Source organism: Pocillopora verrucosa, chromosome 9, assembly GCF_036669915.1.
Source record: "Pocillopora verrucosa isolate sample1 chromosome 9, ASM3666991v2, whole genome shotgun sequence".
Lineage (NCBI taxonomy): Eukaryota > Metazoa > Cnidaria > Anthozoa > Scleractinia > Pocilloporidae > Pocillopora > Pocillopora verrucosa.
The window spans coordinates 11,954,091-11,974,871 of NC_089320.1; the positions used below are offsets into that span (position 1 = coordinate 11,954,091).

A 20,781-nucleotide genomic window follows, 5' to 3' on the forward strand; every position below is an offset into this window, starting at 1 on the left:
TTCACACTCTTGTTTGCAATATGGCAAAAAAAGAGCTGAAAAACGTCTGCGCGTGTCCCAGACTCACTTGTCAATCCATAACAACAATGTATATTTATTAAAATGGCGGGAATTTTTTTAAAAAAACCTGTAATATCCATCTTTTAGTTAAAACGCTGAAGACCACTCAGCGCGTATGGCAACATCAAGGAGGCTCGACGTACACAAGATGAATTCATTTTTGTGAATGAAAACATTTTTTGTGCCCCTGTCAAAGGACCGTTGGTGGCGAAAGTACCGTTCAGGATAGTGACTAAAATATTAAAATATGCCTGAAAAATATCAAGGATACTGTAAATTAAAATTATGCCCCTCGATCACTCTAATAAATTTCCGGCTAAGCTGCAGAATACCCTGTCACTCATTTACATGTCATTGAATAAGAATCGTTAATCTTTACAACTATTCTGATAATGCGGGAAAGTACATAGTTTAATAAGGTGGAATGTCTAGTTTATATACTGGATATTTGTATAGATCTTTGATTTTTTGTTCAATGTCCTTTGTCTCGTATGATGGAGTACCTCCGTCCGCTTGCAGCTTCACTGGCGTCGAAGTCCCATGATACACGTTGTCTTTGTACACATGATGTTGAGACGGATTACCATTGGTCAGCCAAATGCATCTGTACTTAGTCGGGTTACTGAACCCAACGATCTCAAATACGTTAGCAGAGTACTTGATATTCTCATCCTTTCCAACCGAGTGGGGTTCATAATAGCTTAAACTGCTTTCTCTTCTGCCTGGTCTTGTTCGCTGTACCAGGTGATTTCCGTAGACGATCACGTTCTTGAGACCATCATGAAGACAGGCCTTGCGTTTTCTGTGTGAATACAACAAAATGCCTGTGTCGTCGACATAATTACGAGCAAGCCAAATATTTTTTCCATTTCGAACCTTGATACCACCTGATGGACTCGCAGGCCAACCTCTGACGTAATTGCTTTTCACTTCCATGTTATCAAACCCTTTCAGGTACATAGCGTGGTCTCTGTGTCTTCCGGTATTGGGACTTCCGTTGAATATATTTTCCGCTATTTTCATTTTTTGTCGCACTGGTCATAAAGACAACTTTTAAAGTAGCCTTGGTCAGATTTAAGATTGTAATGAGTCTTCAAGAACTCTAATTTCTGTTTTTGATCTCGCCAATGGGATACTGGCTCAACTTTGGAAGACAACCACTCTAATTTACTTAGCTCAAGTCCACATACGTTGTCAATTACCCAAACGCTCAAAGTACTTCTAAATGCGGAAGCAACTCCATATGCACCTGAATCACGTAAAAAAACGTTTTTGTAAACACGACTGTTTCCAAGCTCTATCATCATCAGTTGTCGTTTCTGTCCGTTTCTTGCAGTTGGACTTGTCAATGAAAAGAATACACAGCCCTCTATAATAATGTCACCTGTAGATGATGGCCCTTTAGTTTGACCATCAAATACTACAAGAATTCCGTCGAGATACAGATACTTCAGTGAAACACGCTTTACTGGTGAAGCATTCTGTATTTCTATGGCATACGGAATCGACGCCTTGATAACTGCAATACCACTCTGGGTTCCATGCAATTCCACTGAGCCACTTATAGCAATATCACTGCTGACCAGGTACTCACCGCGAGGGAAGAAAACCTTGTTGTTTGTGGAACCTGCAACGTGTTTAACGATGGCCTGAATGGCCGATGTGTCGTCAGTTTTTCCATCTCCAACAGCAGCAGTTAAGGAACCTCCGGGTTGTTTCACGTTGGTCATTCCAGCAGGTACGTTATCTGATCCTGTCAGAAAGTTTGGAGCTGGAAGAACAAGGAGAAGGGAGGTCGTTAACAAAGGTCCTTCCAACTTTAAAATTCACCGTATAGTTGCCAAGTGACTCGATCGTGTCAGGCAGAGCTGAATAGCGAGATGCTACGTCATAGGTGTGCGATCAATAACACGGACTCAAGCGCACGAGGTTCATTATTCAAAGAAGGTGTTTTGTTTTCCTTGAGGGCATTTTTCTATTTCCAGTGTTTTTAAGGAGAAAATTAATTTTTGAAATTTTTAGGGGGTGTACGAAGATTTTGGAGGTTGTTCTGTAAAAGAAAAGAAAAGCAACAAGGGAAGCAACGCCTAGAAAAACAGAATGGAAAATAAAGCATGCTCTCTCCAGGCCATACTATTGGTTGGCGAATCTTTATCTTTAACCTCAATTTTTTTACCAACTAGACACAGATACCGTACTTTATAAACTCCGGCAGTTTTTGATGATGTTCGTCAGTATCATCCTCTTCAGGTTAGTAACGTAGTAACAAAATATTCCTTGTTTGACCTTACTTGTTTGCTTTTTTATTACGCTTTGCCGCGCTCTGCTGTGATGAATGGGCGTTTTCTGTCCCAGATTGTGTTTCCCAGAATGCTTTCCGGCAACACTTCTACCCATCCTCCGGTGAAAAGAAATCAAGATTGCATCAGGATCATACGGGTTTTTGTTCATGTTTTACAATATTATTTCTTTCTAAAACTTACCTAAGATGAAGATGATGCTTACAAACATAACTACCCCTCTGATCATAATGAAACGCTTATTAAGAAACCCTTTTCAAACTGAAATTACCGACTTAAATGAATAGGAGTTCTCTTATGAAACAAGAGTCAGACCAAAACTTTTAATGCCAGTTAGTGATAAGATGGATGTAAACCTGCATCAAGATGACCACTAAGTAGCTCAATGGTCAAGCCATGATCTTATTCATCAAACTTTTTTTTGTTCCTTTTTTTTTTTCACACTTCTCTGTTTTGAATGTCAAAGCAGTTTCGCGAATTTGTCCTACTGAGTACGAATCTTAAAAAAGTCTCCTTCAAAGTAATACAAAAGTGAATCGTGGTTTGATTAAGGGAGACATTCTTTTTTCATCAGCTTTACGCGACGATGATGCGATTACCGTTGTCACAATTTCGGCTCTTATGAGAATTTACCTGTGGTAGAAACACTCTACACTCCTGTAGACATTATGTTGTTTTTAAATAAGATTATAGGAGGTTATAACAAGTTCATTTTGGTTCTGTAGACTGTGTTACCTGCCACTGATTTGCTTTTCGAACCCTTCACGCCGACAAATTTGTCTCAATGTTACCCATTGACAGCAAAGTTTAAAGAATGTGTTTCAGATGAGCGAAGGCTGTTTTTCCCAAACACGGTTGAAAATTGCTCAGTCTCTATAGAAATCTTGCTTAAAGCCTTCTTTTTTTTCGACTTCAAAATTGAACACATTGGAAATGCAAAAATAGTGACTTCTTGAAACTTATGAAAAATGCATTATCAGTCCCTCTGCCTTGATTATCGTTGAGTTACACCCGGTTTTCACTGAAATCATGTTTTTACTGTATGAATAGGGAAGGTAGATTCTTTTTTCATCATCGGCTATTATAACCCCAAAATGTTTCGGGTTAACTCAGTACTGTACATCATAGCCAGACGATTAGCAGAAGTGAGATGTGTAGAGATGTTTCTGCTTCAATCGGGTGGTTTGAAGGAGTCCAGAGACCTTAAAGTGATGTGCTAGTAATTACCAATGCATTACTGAAGGAAATGATTTCAAATTTCTTAGTCTTCTTTTTACAAAGTGCGACGTAAAATTTCATGCATTGAACTCGACCCACACCGTTTTTAGTGACACTGAATAACATTCATTTGCCCAAAGTGCAAATGAATATTGTTGAATAATCCTCTAGATAAATTCGTCTGTAAATTCGTTTTGTTGCTGAAGCCGTCCTGTAAATACAGAAAGCTTTGCTCATATTTTTTTACAATGGTTTGATTACTCGGAGATAAGCAGCCAGTTTCCACAAGTATTATATAGCAGCCATGATGTCGCTTTGGTTTTATATTTGACGTTTTCCAGTTTTTCAAGCAGGTTGATTGGACATTTAGACATTTATCAATCATGTCTAATTGAAGAAAAAAAATCTGGAATTCGTGGTAATCGTTGAGTATTGACTAGACTTTGGTTGGTGAGGGGTGGAGATGCCTCTGTGAGGATCCGCGATGACCTGCGATTGCTCAAAATTGATAAAACTGAATGGGGAAGGAGCATCAGCGGAACCTGCTTTGGGTAAATAGTCCTTCTGGGTAATTTAAGATAGCCAAAAATAGATATAAAATATAAAAAGACAAACGTAGTTTGAGGTATTGACTAAGAAAATGTTCCGGAGGGGAACGACAAATTGTTTGGAGTTAGCAGGAAGCTTTAGTTATGCACGAGTTACAGGGGGTGACAAAAAAATCATCAAAATGAATGACAAAAGTCCTATAGTTCAATTTTGGTTCGAGTTAATGACGCATTCGAGTTAGCGAGGATTCGGAGTCATCTTGGACCTTCTGAATCGTAGTTCGGAATCTACTGGAAATGTACCTGAAACCAGTGGATGGGATTTTGTAGTCAGTTCTGTGTTCAGCTCTTCAATCTTTCCCTCTACAGCAATGAGCCGCTCTTTCAGTTCAGAGATCATTGAGCAAGCTGAAAATAAACTACGACAATGGTCCATGAATCGCTTTAGTGAAGCTACGCTTTGAATATAAGAGCAACTAAATGGAAAACTTATTTTCAATTTTCAATAAGCTGCCGAGAAGTAAAATTACACAGCTAATTCGTTATCAACTTTGTCCTAATTAGGAAGAACAGTTTTTTTTGACCTAGTTAAATTTCTAAATCTGCGTTTTCGTGAAAAGCCTAAAAAAACCATCTTAGTCGCTATTTCTTTCAGAGGGTTTTTTTTTCAAATACAGAGAGTCACAAGTTTATTACTAGGTATTCATTGTTAAATTTTACCCTCTTTGCATTCTCCTAGTTCCTCCATGCTCTCCTCCAGTTCCTTCACCCTGTTCGATAGCTTCTTATACTTTCCTTCTCCTTTCGCTCCAAGCACAGGTTTTGCCTCTTCCATCAGAGTAACCAACAACAGGCAAACCAAAAATGCAGATATTCGTCGAGTAGACATTTTCGCTGGGTAATTTAAGGTAAAAACACAGCTTACTCGGTATTGTCTTCTGCACTTACAGAAAAATTGGTATAATGACGGTTGGAAAACACGGCATTTACCAATTTTATTTTTTATCACTTGCTTTCCTGGGGGTAAGGAACAGGACAATAATTTTAACCCACGGGAGCTTATAATCCCTGGGAGCTTCTATCCGCCTGTGTCATTCACAGATCGTGCATTTGATTTTGTCGCTGATTGGATCTCATCCTCTCTCTTTGAGTTTTTCAGCCCTTCTTTTTCTTCATTTAATTTTCTATTTTAAAAGGATCCTCATTTTTATTTCCTTTTTTCCGAAATTTATACTCATGTACATGAACTTAAAACAGATTTACCACAGGGCACCGGGGATTATGTGTGTAAAATAAATCACCCAGAGATAGAAATGTAATTTTTTTCGGGACAATCATCTGTTTCAATATTCACAATGGGGATTGCTAAACAATAGTCCCATTCGTTATGGTTCATTGTTTATAATTAAGTATTATGGTTGTGAGAAGAAAGGACTCATTAGTAAATATAACTTTTTAAATTAGTTGTATTTTATTTTTTAATGATAAGCAAAAACAAGGGAGGACTATTTGGATGTTTGAACTTAAAGATGTTCGAGAAGAGTATCAAGGTAGTGTTTTTTGTAGAAATTCATAGAGCATCCACGCAAATTCAAATTTATTGGTCTTTTACTGTGAAAAATTATGGATTATGCATGGTACTTGCAAGAGATGATGAAACTAATCAATGGAAATAATAGAACTAATTAATGGAAATAACGGAACTAATTAATGGAGATAATGGAACTAATTATTTCTTGTTTGTGTGGTATGATTATGTGAGCGCAACGGGTGAACATCAGCTTAAGACTTTAAGATAAAACCTCGGCCGTCGAACACTATTGAAGGAATTTTTCTTCTAAGATATTTAGCTATTCCTCTCTGATCGTGTAGTGCTTTGCGTTCCAACTGAAAATAGAAATCCTTCGGAATATGGCAGAGCTCTTAATTACTTACTTCGTAGTTGCTGTGCATGGAGATATAAACGGTATACACGACGGATAAAACAACCTGCGTCTGTAAAGGCCTTGTGGTTACAAAAGTGAAACGTCAGACGTTGATTACGTACCTGAAATGATCTTGATCAATCTGTAAGTATTCAATACTCAAACCTATCACATAAAGAAAGACGAAATGTTAAAATTGACCGATATCTGTAGTGTTACACATCGATTGTGGATTAAAAAGTCAGTCAGAAGTCAAAGATAAAAGACCATAAATGACAACCTTTGATCCTCGGCTGATCGAAGGAATCCTCAAAAGACTAATTGCCAGCCTCGAGTAAGAAGAACGGTTTTGTTTTGTAAGCGGGCGTTGGCCATGAAACGTTTCATCGTCTGATTGGTTGCTTATGATGTCAAGTCTGCAGTGATAGGGTAAAATGAAAAAGCAAAGTTTTTATTGTACTTACAATTTTTTATTTTGTAGTTCAATCGTCCATGTGAGTGTAGTCCTGAGAAGGAATGCCGTCGGTTGTGGTGACTGACGTTTTAATAACCTGAGCGGAATTCCTCATCAGAGCCAAGTGAATAGTTGTTGTCAGTCGAATGTTCTAAGCCGACAATAATTAATCTACCAGCCGACAATAATTATTCTACCAGCCGACAAAGGACGAGTTACTGTTGTTATGGAAAAGACTGACTACATCAAAATGGACGCACTAGTTAACGACAAAAGCAACGTTACTACCAGCTCAGGTGCTCAGTACCACAGCCACTGCAACTTTACGGTCTGCCGAAACTACACAAACCTGGTTTCCCGATGCGGCCTATTGTTTCTTTCTGTTCTTCTCCTACATACCAACTGTCCAAGTACCTGACAACAATACTATAACCGCTCACCGACAAACCCAGACTTAAACTACGATCCGCCGAGGACTTTATTAACGCCACTAAGACTGTACAGATACCTGAGGACTAGAAATTAGTGTCATTCGATGTGAAATCGCTTTTTACAAGTATTCTACTTCAATTGGCACCACAATGTACTGAGACTGCAATCTGACAATCTACCGACCCTCTACCGCTACCGACAGAGGACATTATGGACTCACTAAACCTTTTAAAAACGTCAACTTACATTCAGTAAACGGTAAATGCCACAAACAGTTACGCTGTACAGCTATGGGGTCTTCAGTTTCTGTTGTAGCAGAAACTGTGATGCAGAACATCGAGGAAAGCGCCCTTTCGACTTGCCGACAAACGACAACTAGTTTCCCGAGTATAGTATCTTAAAAATATCCCCATTTACACCAAATTTTAAAGATGTGTTTCACATGTGTTAAAGCTGTTTTGCTAAACGCATTATTTTTCTTATTTTTACAAAGTGCAAATTAATCTTCGGTAATTGAACTTGACCACGCCGTTGTTAGTGACAATGATTAACAATTATTTGCCGAAAGTGAAATGATATTGTTGAATAATCCTCGAGATAAATTCTTTTGTAAATTCGTTTGTTGTTAAAACCATCCTATAAATACAGAGAGCTTTGTTCATATTTTGTTACAATGGTTTGATTACTCGAAGATAAGCAGCCGTGTCACGATTCTGTGAACTCAAAAGGGTTGTTTATTGTGCGAACTCGACTGCCGCCACGTGTGTATTCGTTGTCTCCTAAGTCTTCTAAATATATAGATGTTCATCGGCCCAGTGGCGTGACCGTGTAACGCAATTTCACGACATCTTCCCCTTTTTACAAAGTTTATCTTCAAAAGTTAATTAATACTTAATGTTCGGTTTCGATCACTGTTCAAATCACATAAAATCGATAAAACATTGTTCTTCATTGAAATCATAAAAAGATAGAAACAGAACCCAACAACTATTTAGCGGCTCAATCATTGAATGTTCAGTTCATATGGTAATCCTGATGCCACAAAGGCGGTCGACGTCTGCGTTCTGATCGACGAGTTTCAATCCTTTGTGGCTCAAGCTCAGTTCCCATCTCATTTTCAGGTGGCATTCTCTCTGTTTGGTCTCGCCATGGAACTCCGGTGGAGGAGGTCCTGGCTCTGTCAGATTTGGCGCCGGTTTGAGGGTAGACTCGGGCGGAGTTAGTTCTACCAGACTCATAGGTGGTGCTGTTTCCGGGGTCAGGCGCAGTTGCCGACGGTTGCGTCGGTATCGCCTGCCGCAAACTTCAACTTCATAAGACCTGTTCCCCAAGGCTTTCATGCAGGTCCCCAGACTCCATTCCTCCCTTCCGGGAAGCCGCATCCTGATGGCCTGTCCACACTTTAGTGCCTCTAAAGGGCGAAACTTTTTGTTGTATTGTTGAGCTTGTCTTTTCTTGCGCTCAGCTAATTTGGTGGCTGTTTCCTGGTGTGATGGCTGCCGCAGGAGCGTTTCATGGGTTGGTAAGAAAGTGCGTGTGCGGCGTCCCATCAGTCTCTGTACGGGTGATGTTCCTAGACCCTCTGTTGGGGTGTTGCGCCAATCAAGAAGGGCTAACAGCGGGTCTTGCCCATCCGCTTTCGCTTTCGTCATCAAGTTCTTGCAGGTCTTCGCGGCATTCTCGGCGCGGCCATTTGACTGGGGGTAACGGGGGCTCGAAGTTCTATGTTCAAACTGCCATTCTCTCACGAATGCACTGAACACCGATGACGTAAACTGAGGTCCGTTGTCGGTAATAAGCACGTCTGGTATCCCATGGCGGGCGAATTGTACTTTACACGCAGCTATCACGCTAGCAGATGTGGCCACCTTAACCTCCTGGACTTCAAAGAACCCACTCCAGTAGTCGACTAGGACAAAGAAATGTTGTTGCCCAAGGTCAAAAAAATCGGCACCTAGCATCGACCAGGGACGCGACGGGATCGGATACGGTTGCAATTCCTCGCGGCACTGATCTGGCTGGTACGACTGGCAGATTGAGCATTTGGAAACAAAGTCCTTTACTTCCGAATTCATGAGGGGCCAATAGAGGACCTCCCTAGCGCGACGTAAACACCCTTCGATTCCAATATGTGATCGGTGAATTTGCTTCAACATTTCTTTTCTCAGGGAAGGGGGTACCAGCAATCGCTCCCCCAGGAATACTAGTCCCTTGTCTTCTATAAGCTCACTTCGTTTGTCATAGTAAGGCGTCAGCTCAGGGGTACAGGACTTCCTTGACACTGGCCATTCACCCTTGATTGCTCCGATTAGCTTTTGCATCACTGGGTCCCTGGCAATCTCGTTTCTGAATTCAGCGAGCCTGTATGGTGCAATCGAGAGGTTTTCTGAATGATCTATCTCGGCAAGTGTACAGATCAGACTTGTATCGTGCTTGGAGGCTTCGGTGGTGTTGCGGTATGCTCGGTATGCTCGACTCTGATACCCACATAAGTTCCCCTTTTTTATACTGCACATCCAGGGAGTAATTCTGAAGGGCCATCAGCATTCTCTGGAGTCTCTTTGGTGAGTTGTGTATTGGCTTGGTAAAAACTGCCCTTAGTGGTTCGTGGTCAGACTCGATGTGTACAACTTCGCGTCCCAGTATGTATTGATTGAACTTGTCGGTTGACCACACTATGGCGAGGAGCTCTTTCTCGATTTGAGCGTAACGCGTTTCGGTGTCGGTCAGAGCTCGCGAGGCAAAGGCAACGGGCTGACCCTTTTGCATCAGTACTGCACCTAGACCCGTTATGCTGGCATCGCATTGGATTGTCACTTCTTCAGTAACATCATAGTATTTCAGTACCGGGGCCTTGGCCAAGTATTCTTTGACTGTGGTAAATGCTTTCTCATGCTGTGCAAGCCAACACCACTCGACGTCCTTGTCCTCAAGCCTTCGCAAAGGTTCTGTCATGTCGGACAGGAGTGGCAAGAATTTGGCCAGATAATTGACCATCCCCAAAAACCTCTTCAGGCCTTTCACATCAGTCGGCGGTGGCATATCCAAAATAGCTTCAACTTTGGCTGGGTCTGCCTTTAGACCATCAGGAGTCAAGAGGTGGCCCATGAAACGCACTTCGGTTTGAGATCTTTTCAGCTTGAGTTTGTTGAGCTTGAGGTTCCACTCCCGGCATTTCTTGAAGAACGCACGTTCGTTCTTTTCAAGGCTCGAGTTGACCTCTGCGTCAGTTTCGCCAAATCCAGCGATGAGGAAGTCGTCAGCGATAACTTCAACTCCTTCTAAATTTTCTACGAATTCATGCATGCGTCGCTGCCAAACTTCAGGCGCACTTGAGATACCAAAAGGCATGCGGGCCCATCTATAACGCCCAAAAGGCGTATTGAACGTTGTCAGGAAACTAGAAGCATCGTCTAAGAGGATTTGGTGGAAACCATCCTTGGCGTCACAAAGAGTAAATTTCTTGGCACCTGTTAAGCGGGAGGCCACTTCATCGATAGTCGGCAACTGGTAATGCTCTCGCCGAATGGCACGATTTAAATCTCTCGGGTCAATACAGATGCGTACTTTGTTTGGCTTCACTATGGCCAACATGCTGGATACCCACTGCGTCGGTTCTGTTACTGGAATAATAACTTTACGATCAACAAGTTCGTCCAGCTTGTTTTTGATGCATGGACGCAAGGCTACTGGCACTCGCCTCGGTGCGTGGACAACTGGTTGCGCCTGTTCGTCTATGGCTATTTTGTATGTTCCCGGTAGGGCCCCTAATCCGTCGAATACGTCCTCATACTCTTCGAGCAAGGAGGCTTTGGGACACTTGACGTGTAATGCTAGGACGTCACAATTATGCAAACTCACAAAGCCAAGATTGAGGCTGGTGTTCAATGATAAAATCGGTTGATAGTCTCCGTCTAAGATGTTAAACTCCATTGACCTCCGCTGTCCACGGGACCACACAGGCAGGGTAGCTTTACCAGCAATTTTGCGGCGATCCCCTATGTACGAGACTATTTCCTTTTGGCATGGTTTGAGGCGATGAAGGAGGGTGTCCCCAGTGATTTGCTTGTATAATTGGGCCGGGAGAATGTCGCACTGCGACCCAGTATCTATTTGAAACTGGACTTCTGTCTTGGGATCTGGCCCATAAATGTGGAGTTTGACCACTGCCAATTTTTCCTGGCCTTTGCTCTTACTAGTAGTAGCACCAATGTAGTAGGGGTCGTTTCCCATGTCGACGGCTTCGTGGACCGCCGAAACTCTACTTTTCACTCCTCGGGGATTAGCGCGACATTTATTCGCAAAATGATTCATACTCCCACAGTTAAAACATGTTCTTCCATACGCGGGACAATGACGTCCATGCACCATTCCGCAATTTCCACATTCTTTAGACGGTCTTCTAAATGCTTGTGACTTAAGTTGTCGTTCTTCTTCAGGTTTTTCTGCCGATCCCGCCTTCCGTAACGCATGAACTGCAGTGTCTCCTCCAGCCATTAGCTTTACTTGCTGTTGGGTCTGTTCTGACGACTTAATAATGTCAACTGCTTGTAGGAGAGATAAATCATTCAAACGGAGAAGTCTCTCGCGGACGCGATCATCCCGTATGCCTAGCACGAGGCGGTCACGCAAAATTTCATCTGGTGTGATTGTATCGTGTGCACAGTTTTTTGCGATCGTTCGAAGCTCCGTAAGATACGTCGAGATGTTTTCGCCTGGTTCCTGGTTTCGGTTGTTGAACCTATAGCGTTCATATATGACCTGTGTCCTAGGAATGCAGAATTCGTCGAACTTCTTCAGGACTTGTGAAATGTCGTCTGCGTTTTCGTCTTCGTTCCAAATAAAGGTATCGTGGGCTCTGACGCCATCCTCGCCTATAATGCTTAGTAATGTCGACACACGAACTATGCCCTCTTGTTTATATACACCAGTAGCGATTTCGTAGCGCTGCCACGCTGCTTTCCACGATTTCCATGCGGTGGCTAAATTGTCGTCAAAATTAAGCGCTTTCGGCGGGGGCAAATTTGACGGGGGAATAAAAACTTGAGTCGGCGCTGGTGGCACAACTATGGATGCTTCAGCTGCTTCTGTCATCTTTAGGGGTGAACAGATCCCACTTCTGACACCATGTCACGATTCTGTGAACTCAAAAGGGTTGTTTATTGTGCGAACTCGACTGCCGCCACGTGTGTATTCGTTGTCTCCTAAGTCTTCTAAATATATAGATGTTCATCGGCCCAGTGGCGTGACCGTGTAACGCAATTTCACGACAAGCCGGTTTCCACAAGTGTTTATATAGCAGCTAAAACTTCATACCTTACTTTTGCAAAGTGTTACGCAAAACTTAATGGCATCTTTTGTTCTCTTCCGAGTTGAATTTTTTTCTATTGCGTTAATCATTTCTTTGGTAACATTACCTAAACTGGAGGCAGGAGGGGTTAGGCTGTTGCCCTGATAAACATAATAAAAGGAATATGTCCTTTTGCTACTCCAAAACGTTTATCACACGAAATAGCAATAAACTTTTGAGTCGCTGATAATGAAAGAACACCCCAATACCCGGGAGTTAACTCTATTGAGCCGTTTTTCAATTGCCGAGTACCTTTATTAAATACTATCTCCAGATAAAAGCATAAACATACCATCTATGTTTACTTTTTTTTTCTACTTTATTTTCACATTATCACTACAGATGAGCGAAGATGACTGCGAACACCTGAAGCCCTAATTCTGAAAAGACACCTCATTATCACGTTTTGAAATTTAATTAGAAGATTGTCGTGATTCCCGAACACTTTTATTGCACACTTTTTCCGCACATTTACCACCAATAATGAATTCTTTATTTCTCTTTTCAATCATTCAAGTCCACTTTACAGAATGAACTTCTGCTACCAGCTGATATCAAGTGCTAAGGCTGATATAAGTATACGTCCCATTTCCCCTGTAAAGTTCTTGTGTTGGAGTGTAAGGCTCAGCCGTAAGCGTGTGACATGCTTCAGTTTTAATTGCCCATCATCCGTTAGTCACTGCCACAATAACGGAGTTGGCAACCGGGCGATTTCACCAGTTTGTAGACAAAGAACGAGTCACAGTTTCGTACTTCAATGCCGGCTTGCCAGTTACAATTGTTGCCATCCCAGTTGAAACAGACTTGTCTGGATACCTAAACCAAAAAACATTGGAATTGAAAAGATAAATAAATGTCTAGTCACCACAAATATAGTCTTATGATAGAATTAAGATATATGTTATGCTGTGTCATAATTGAAAACAAACATTTTCATAAAAGCCGATTGAAAACACTCAGGTTTTTTTCTCTCATATAACGTCATAAAGCCTGTGTTCTCACTGGTACAGAAATGTACGAAGTGATATTCCCCCAGTGATATTCCCCCAGTGATATTCCCCCAGTAATATTCCCCCAGTGATATTCCTCCAGTGATATTCCCCCAGTGATATTCCCCCAGTGATATTCCCCCAGTAATATTCCTCCAGTGATATTCCCCCAGTGATATTCCCCCAGTGATATTGCCCCAGTGATATTCCACAGCTTTCCTAAAGCTTCGCTCTTCGAAAATCATTCGCTTCTCGGAACAAATAATGTTCGTGGGCAAATACCCGAGAATAATTTCCCGCCAAACGGAGTCTTGAATTCATTCATATGATTTACCCAGAAAAAAAATTTTACTGTTGTAAGAAATGTGATCTGTGCACCTTTCCCTCGGCAACAGATGGATGTCGTCCATTCAGCCACCCCGGTGCATGCGTGCCACACGTGTTTTTATTTGGTGGTGACTCTGGCATCTTTGAGCCTGCGGCTCCGGTGAAGCGGTACCACGCTTCTTCAATGTCGTTGTCACATGCTGCATTGCCCATACCGTAGGTATTCTTCCTGTCAGCGCTGTCCAGAACTTTGTAGCCTTCACACTCTAATTTGCAATATGGCAAAAACAAAGCTGAAAAATGTGTGCGCGTGTCCCAAACTCACTTGTCGATACATAGCAACAGTGAACATTTGTTAAAATGGCGGGAATTTTTTTAAAAAAGCGGTGATATCCAATTTTTATGCGTACTAAAGACCACTCAGCACGCATGTCAACATCATGGAGCCTCAACGTCATTTTGTGAATGAAAACATTTTTTGTGCCCCTGTCAAAGGACTGTTGATAGAAAAATTAAAAGCTTTATCTTACTACCTGAATTATTTATACCTGGGCAAAAAAACGGCGTCGCTTATCAATCTTTTCCAAAACTTTGCTGTATTATCATGATGTCACTATAGTTTTATATTTGAGTCCGCAAAAATTGTGACGAGCGGAGACGTTTTTCAGTTTTTCAAGCAAGTTGATTGGACATTTAGACACATGTCAAGCATGTCTAGGTGGAGAAAAACAACCTGGAATTCGTGGTAACCGTCGAGTATTGACTAGAATTTTGTTGGTTAGGGATGGAGATGCCTCTATGCGATGACCTGCGATGGCTCAAATTGCTGAAAATGGGGAGGGAGAAGACCAACGGAACCTGCTTTGGGCCAATTGTTCTTCTGGGTAATTTAAGATAGCCAAAAACTTAAATATAAAAATACAAACATGGTTTGAGGTATTGACTTGAAGAAAATGTTCCGAAGGGGAACGAAAATTGTTTGGAGTTAGCGGCAAGCTACAGTTGTCAAGGATGCACGAGTTACAGGGGGTGAAAAAAATCATCAAATGAATGACAAAAGTCCTAAAGTTCAATTTTGGTTCGAGTTAATGACGCATTCGAGTTAGCGAGGGTTCGAGTCATCTTGGACTTCAGAAATCTATAAGAAATGTACCTGGAGCGAGTGGAGGGGGGTTTGTTGGCGGTTCTTTCTTCAGCTATTCAATCTCACCCTCTACAGCAGTGAGCCGCTCTTTTAGTTCCGAGATCATCGAGCAAACTGAAAATAAATTACGACAATGATCCATGAATCGCTTTAGTGAAGTTACGCTTTAAATGTAGTAGCAACTAAATGGAAAAGCCGAAAAGTAAAATAACACAGCTAATTCGTTGCCAATTTTGTCCTAACTAGGAAGAACAGTTTTTTTTTATCTAATTTTATTTCTAAATCTGTGTTGTCGTGAAAAGCCTAAAGAAGTGGAGTGCTTTGCATTTAAACTGAAAATAGAAATCGTTCGTAATATGGCAGAGATCTTAATTACTTACTTCGTAGTTGCTGTGCATGAAGATATAAACGGAATACACGACCGATAAAACAACCAGCGTACGCAAACAACCTACCTATGCGTATAGATACCCGAAATGATCTTGGTCAATCTGTTAGTCTTCAATACTCAAACCTATCACATAAAGAGAGACGAGATGTTAAAATTGACCGAAATCTGCAGCGTTACACATTGATTGTGGATTAAAAAGTCAGTTAATAAGAGAAAAAGATCATAAATGACAATCTCTGATCCTCGGCTGATCCAAGGTCCTTCAAAGACAAATTGCCAGCCTCGAATAAAGAGAACGTTTTGTTTTGTAAGCGGGCGTTGGCCATGAAACGTTTCATAGTCTAATTGGTTGCTTATGATGTCAAGACTGCAGTGATAGGGTAGAATGAAATAACAAATTTTGTATTTAAAATGAAACAATAAAAACTCAGTGTACAAGAGATTACATTTTGTAATCTCTTAGTGTGTAATATCGTTTAATGATTTTCGCGGTTTCCTTCTTTGTGCATGTTTTGGAAGTATTATTTTGCTTCCTATTATGGTGGAAACCAATTCAAATTTACGGTATTGGTTTAGCCTAAAATCAGATTTGTTATGAATGTATATTTTCAACTAAAAAAATATAATTTTCCAAATTTGATGATATCTTAGCGCCCCAATGGCGTATTTTATTAGTAAAACCTTTTATTTTCGTTTCTATTGTGGATTTCATAACAGATTATTCATCGAAACTTGATATTTTCACAAATTGCAACACTAGCATTATTTCTAGTGCTTTTAGGGGTCAGCGTCGGTTGTATCTTCAGATAAATTCCTTTACGAAATTGAACAGACATAGGGTATTATAGTCACATTGCTATCTACGAATATCACATATCTTCTTAGTTTTGTGGCCTCGAGGGCCGTTTTGCATGCAATCGATTCTTAAAGTAGTTAAGGTTACTCCAAGAAAATGCGGCGAAAGGTTGCAACCTGCTCACTAGTGAGCAGTATCACATATATTCCTGTATGTAGGCAATTTTGTTTTAAGTCAGCAACATATGAAACTACTGAGTAACTCGGGTGCTGAATAGTGCGAAGCCGACGCCGCAGATCTTCCATTGTTAGATTCTCTCTTGGCCCGTCCTTCTAATGCACAAGCTAGGGCACCCATGTAGGCCATCTCACGTGTGGCAAGCGAATACTGATAAGCGCAACCCGCGTAACTCTTTCAACTTTTGGAATGCTGCGCGACCTTTACAACTGCTTTTGTCTCGTATTTGGGTCAGTTTGTCCACGTACTCACCCATGGTCTTCGGGTTTTCGAAACAGTTTGAAACACACTTCACTGGTGAAGCATTGTGTATTTCTATGCCTTACAGAATCGACGCCTTGATAACTGCAATACCACGCTGGGTTCCATGCAATTCCATTAAGCCACTTGTTGCAATATCACCACTGACCAGGTACTTACTACGAGGGAAGAAAACCTTGTTGTTTGTGAAACCTGCAACGTGTTTAACGATGGCCTGAATAGCAGATGTGTGAATCTCCGGGTTGTTTCACGTTGGTCGTTCCAGCAGGTACGTTATCTGATCCTGTCAGATAGTTTGGAGCTGGAAGAACGAGGAGAAGGGAAGTCGTTAACAAAGATCCTTCTAACTTCAAAAATTCACCATATGGTTGCCAAGTGATTCGATGGTGTCAGGCAGAGCCGAAATGACGAAAAGCTACGTCGCAGGTATGCGATCAATAACGCGGGCTCAAGCGCTCGAGATTCAAGATTCAGCGAAGTTTGCGGAGAAAAAAAGGGGCTAGCATTTAAAACCCAGGAATTTTCTTGTCGTTGAAGGAATTTTCCTATTTCCGGTGTTTTTAAGGAGAAATGAATTTTTGAAATTTTTAGGGGGTGTACAAAGATTTTGGAGGTTGTTCTGTAAAAGGAAAGCAACGGGGGAAGCAAACGCCTACAAGCAACAGAATGGAAAATCAAGCATGCAACCAACTCAAAATCCGTTTTCCTTGTCGAAGTCTTGCGTATACACAGACGTCATTCAGCTCTGTCATCTTGTCATTGATTGACCGTCAATACATGCAATCGCGTTACTCCAACACAGCGGTCCATCGTCAGGCATGCTCAGAGAGATCAATTTTGGCCGACCGCGCGACAATTTCCAGCGCAAAATTTTGCAGGAAAATGTAAAAGACAACCGCTGTTATGGAATACTTATGTGGATCCGCAAAGGAAAACAAACGTTGGGAAATGAAGAATTTGAGACTTTTCCTGTTCATTCACCATTTTGTTTTGAATTTTTAAAACACCGTGACCACCTAATTTACGCAGAGCTTCTTTAGCCTGAAAGTGATCAATCAAGTGGCCTCGTTTCAATGTTCTCACAAACGCAAACGTCTGACTGCTGCGTTAATCACTTTGCACCTCCGGAAATGTATCCGTTCCTCGAAAACCGCATAGAGAATTTACCGTTGACTCATCCTTATTAGCAATAGGCAGTAATAAGCTCTAGTGGTTACGGGTGACCCTTTTCAATCGCGACTCATTGGAAAGGTCCGTGCACCGACCATCATCGCACCAAATAGCGAAGCTTGTAATACAATCGACGCACAACACTATCCACGATCAATCAATGACATTTAGTCGGACCGAAAGTGCCTGCCCAATCGAGCTGGAAATACAGTACAAAATGATTCCGCTTTTTTCGCGGCGAATAAATGAAGACTTTTAGAAAACAGAGAAATACCTCAGAAATGAATAACGACAAAGAGTACCTACTCAGTTTGTTTGGAGTTCACTTCATCTTATGCACAGCATTTCATGAAACGTTATTTTATTTTTCAAAATTATTCAAACTTTTACGAAAGTAGCTTTAGATTTCCTTTTCTCGTGTCACAAAATTTTAGCACTTTTGGTCATCAAAAGACCAAGTTTTTTGAACCGGATGACAATCTTTCTAATAACCTAGAATTCCGTCGGAAACATATGCAGTAAAAGAAAGTAAAATGCATGCTATTTCAGTTGGCATGTAAGCATAAAAAAAGAATGAATGATCGACTTCTCTCCGGGCCAAATTATTGGTTGGCAAATCTTCATCTTTTACCTTCATTTTTACCAACTTCAGACACAAATTCTGTACTTCTGTTCTGTACCGGCAGTTTTTGATGATGTTCGTATTATTCTCTTCAGGTTAGTAACGTAGTAACAAAACATTCCCTGTTTGACCTTACTTGTTTGCTTTTTTACTACGCTTTGCCGCGCTTTATTGTGATGAATAGGCGTTTTCTGTCCCATGTTCTGTTTCTCAGAATGCTTTCAGGCAACGCTGCTACCCATCCTCAGGTGAAAAGAAATCAAGATTTTGTCAGGATCATACGGGTTTTGTTCATGTTTTAAGAAATTATTTCTTTTAACACATACCTACTATTGAAGATGATGCTCACAAACACAACTACCCCTCTGATCATGTTCAAACGCTTATTAAGAAACACTTTTCAAAAACTCGTTGTGTCCAATGAAGAGGAGTTCTCTTATGAAGCAAGAGTCAAAACAAAACTTTTTAATGCCAGCCACTGAGATAAAGATGATGTAAACCTGAATCAAGATGACAACTGGATTAGCTCAGTTGGTCAAGCCATGATCTTATTCAATTAAACTGGGGTTTTTCCACACTTCTCTAATTAATGTCATAGCAGTTTCGCGAAGTTGTCTACTGAGTAAGGAACAATATATTAAGTAATGGTAGTTTGATAAAGGGGATGATTCTTTAAGTTGCAAATTTATGCTACGATGATGCAGCTCTTAAGATAGAACGCTCTACTTCTCATTTAGACATTTATCTGTTTTAAATAAGATTACAGGAGGTTATAACAGGTGCATTTTGGTTCTGTAGTGTTACTGTGTTACCTGCCACTGATTTGCTTTTCGACCACTTCATGCGGACAAATTGTAGTTACCACATTGACACCAAAGTTTAAAGATGTGTTAAAGCTGTTTTGCTAAGCACGTTTGGAGATTGTTCTCTCCATAGAATCTGCTTAACCTTCTTTTTCGACTTCAAATTGAAAACATTGGAACTAAAAAATAGTGACTTCTTGAAACCTATGAAAAAATTCAGTTATTTAGTCCTCTGTCTCTGATTTTCATTGAGTTAAACCCGGTTTTTACTACACATGTTTTGCTGGTATGAATAGGGTATGTGCTTCTTTTTTTATCGGATGTTAGAGCACCAAAATGTTTCAAGTGTAAAAGCTACGATGTACTTTACATCATAGCTAAACGATTAGCAGAAGTAAGATATGTATAGATATTTCAATTCTATCGGGTCGCAATTTCACTCCCTTCCACTGACTGAGGGCCTGAAAAAGGCTATGAAAGGAAGATGTTCTTTTACTACTCGTAAATAAAACCTTTATCACACTAAATAGCAATAAACTTTTGAGTCGCTGATAATGAAAGAACACCCCAATACCCGGTAGTTACTCTATTAAGCCGTTTTACAATTGCCGAGTACCTATGTTAAAATACTACCTCCAGATAAAAGCCTAAACATACCATCTATATTTCCTTTTTTCAGCTTTTCTTTTTTTTGCATCATCACCCCAGTTGACCGATTATGACTGCGAGCCCTAATTCTTAAAAGACACCTCAACATCCCGTTTTGAAACTAAATTAACTATTGTCGTTATTCCCGAACACTTTTATTGCACACTTTTTCCGCACATCTACCACCAATAATGAATTCTTTATTTCCCTTTTTAATAATTCAAGTCCACATTACAGAAAGAACTTATGCTACCAGCTGATATTAAGTACTTAGGCTAAGGCCTTTCCCCTGTAAAGTTTTAGTAAATCTGATTGTAATCATCCTTCAGTCACTGCCACAATAACGGAGGTTGCATTCGGGCGTTTTCACCAGTTTGTAGACAAAGAACGAGTCGCAGTTTCGTACTTCAATGCTGGTATACCATATGCAATTGTTGCCATGCCAGTTGAAACAAACTTGTCCGGATACCTAAACCAAAACATTTTGGAATTAAAAAGAAAAATAAATGTCTAGTCACCACAAATATAATCTTATGTTAAAATCTGGCTGTGTCACAGAAGCGGATTGAAAACACTCAAGTTTTTTTTTCTCGTATAACGTCATAAAACCTGTGCCCTCACTGGTACAGAAATGTACAAAGAGAAGCTCTGTTTAGGAGCCCTGTTGTAAAATTTTATTTTCTCCTTTGAAGAAGTTGTGTGTTGCAAACTTTTTTCGGTAAGTATCTGTACTTACAAACGTTTTCGCCAAAACGCGATTGGTTAAAATGTGGCGCGTGGTCGAATATGCCCTGGCTAAACCTGGAGATTATCTGGTGATATTCCTCCAGTGATATTCTCCAATTTTCAAACATTGCTTACAGTGCGATGAAAGTCTTCTTTTAAAAGTTGATTTTAGCAGGAAAACGTTCTGCTATTGTTTCGTTAGAAGGGATAAATTTGTTTGTTAATGAAGTCGCGCTGGAAAGTCAACATCTGTTTCCGATGTGATCGTTTTGTTGCACGCACAGCAATAAAGAAAAAAGAGAAAGAGAGAATAAATGCATTCATTAGACTTAGAAATGTGCAGGTATATATGTTATTTGGCATCATCCGTTATCCGAAGT

General features: G+C 40.6%; 1 pseudogene; it reads right to left on the reverse strand.

Annotated features, from left to right (window-relative positions):
* Positions 1–471: 471 nt before the first annotated feature.
* On the reverse strand, positions 472–19,067 carry LOC131797061 (uncharacterized; annotated as a pseudogene).
* Between the last annotated feature and the right edge of the window lie 1,714 nt (positions 19,068–20,781).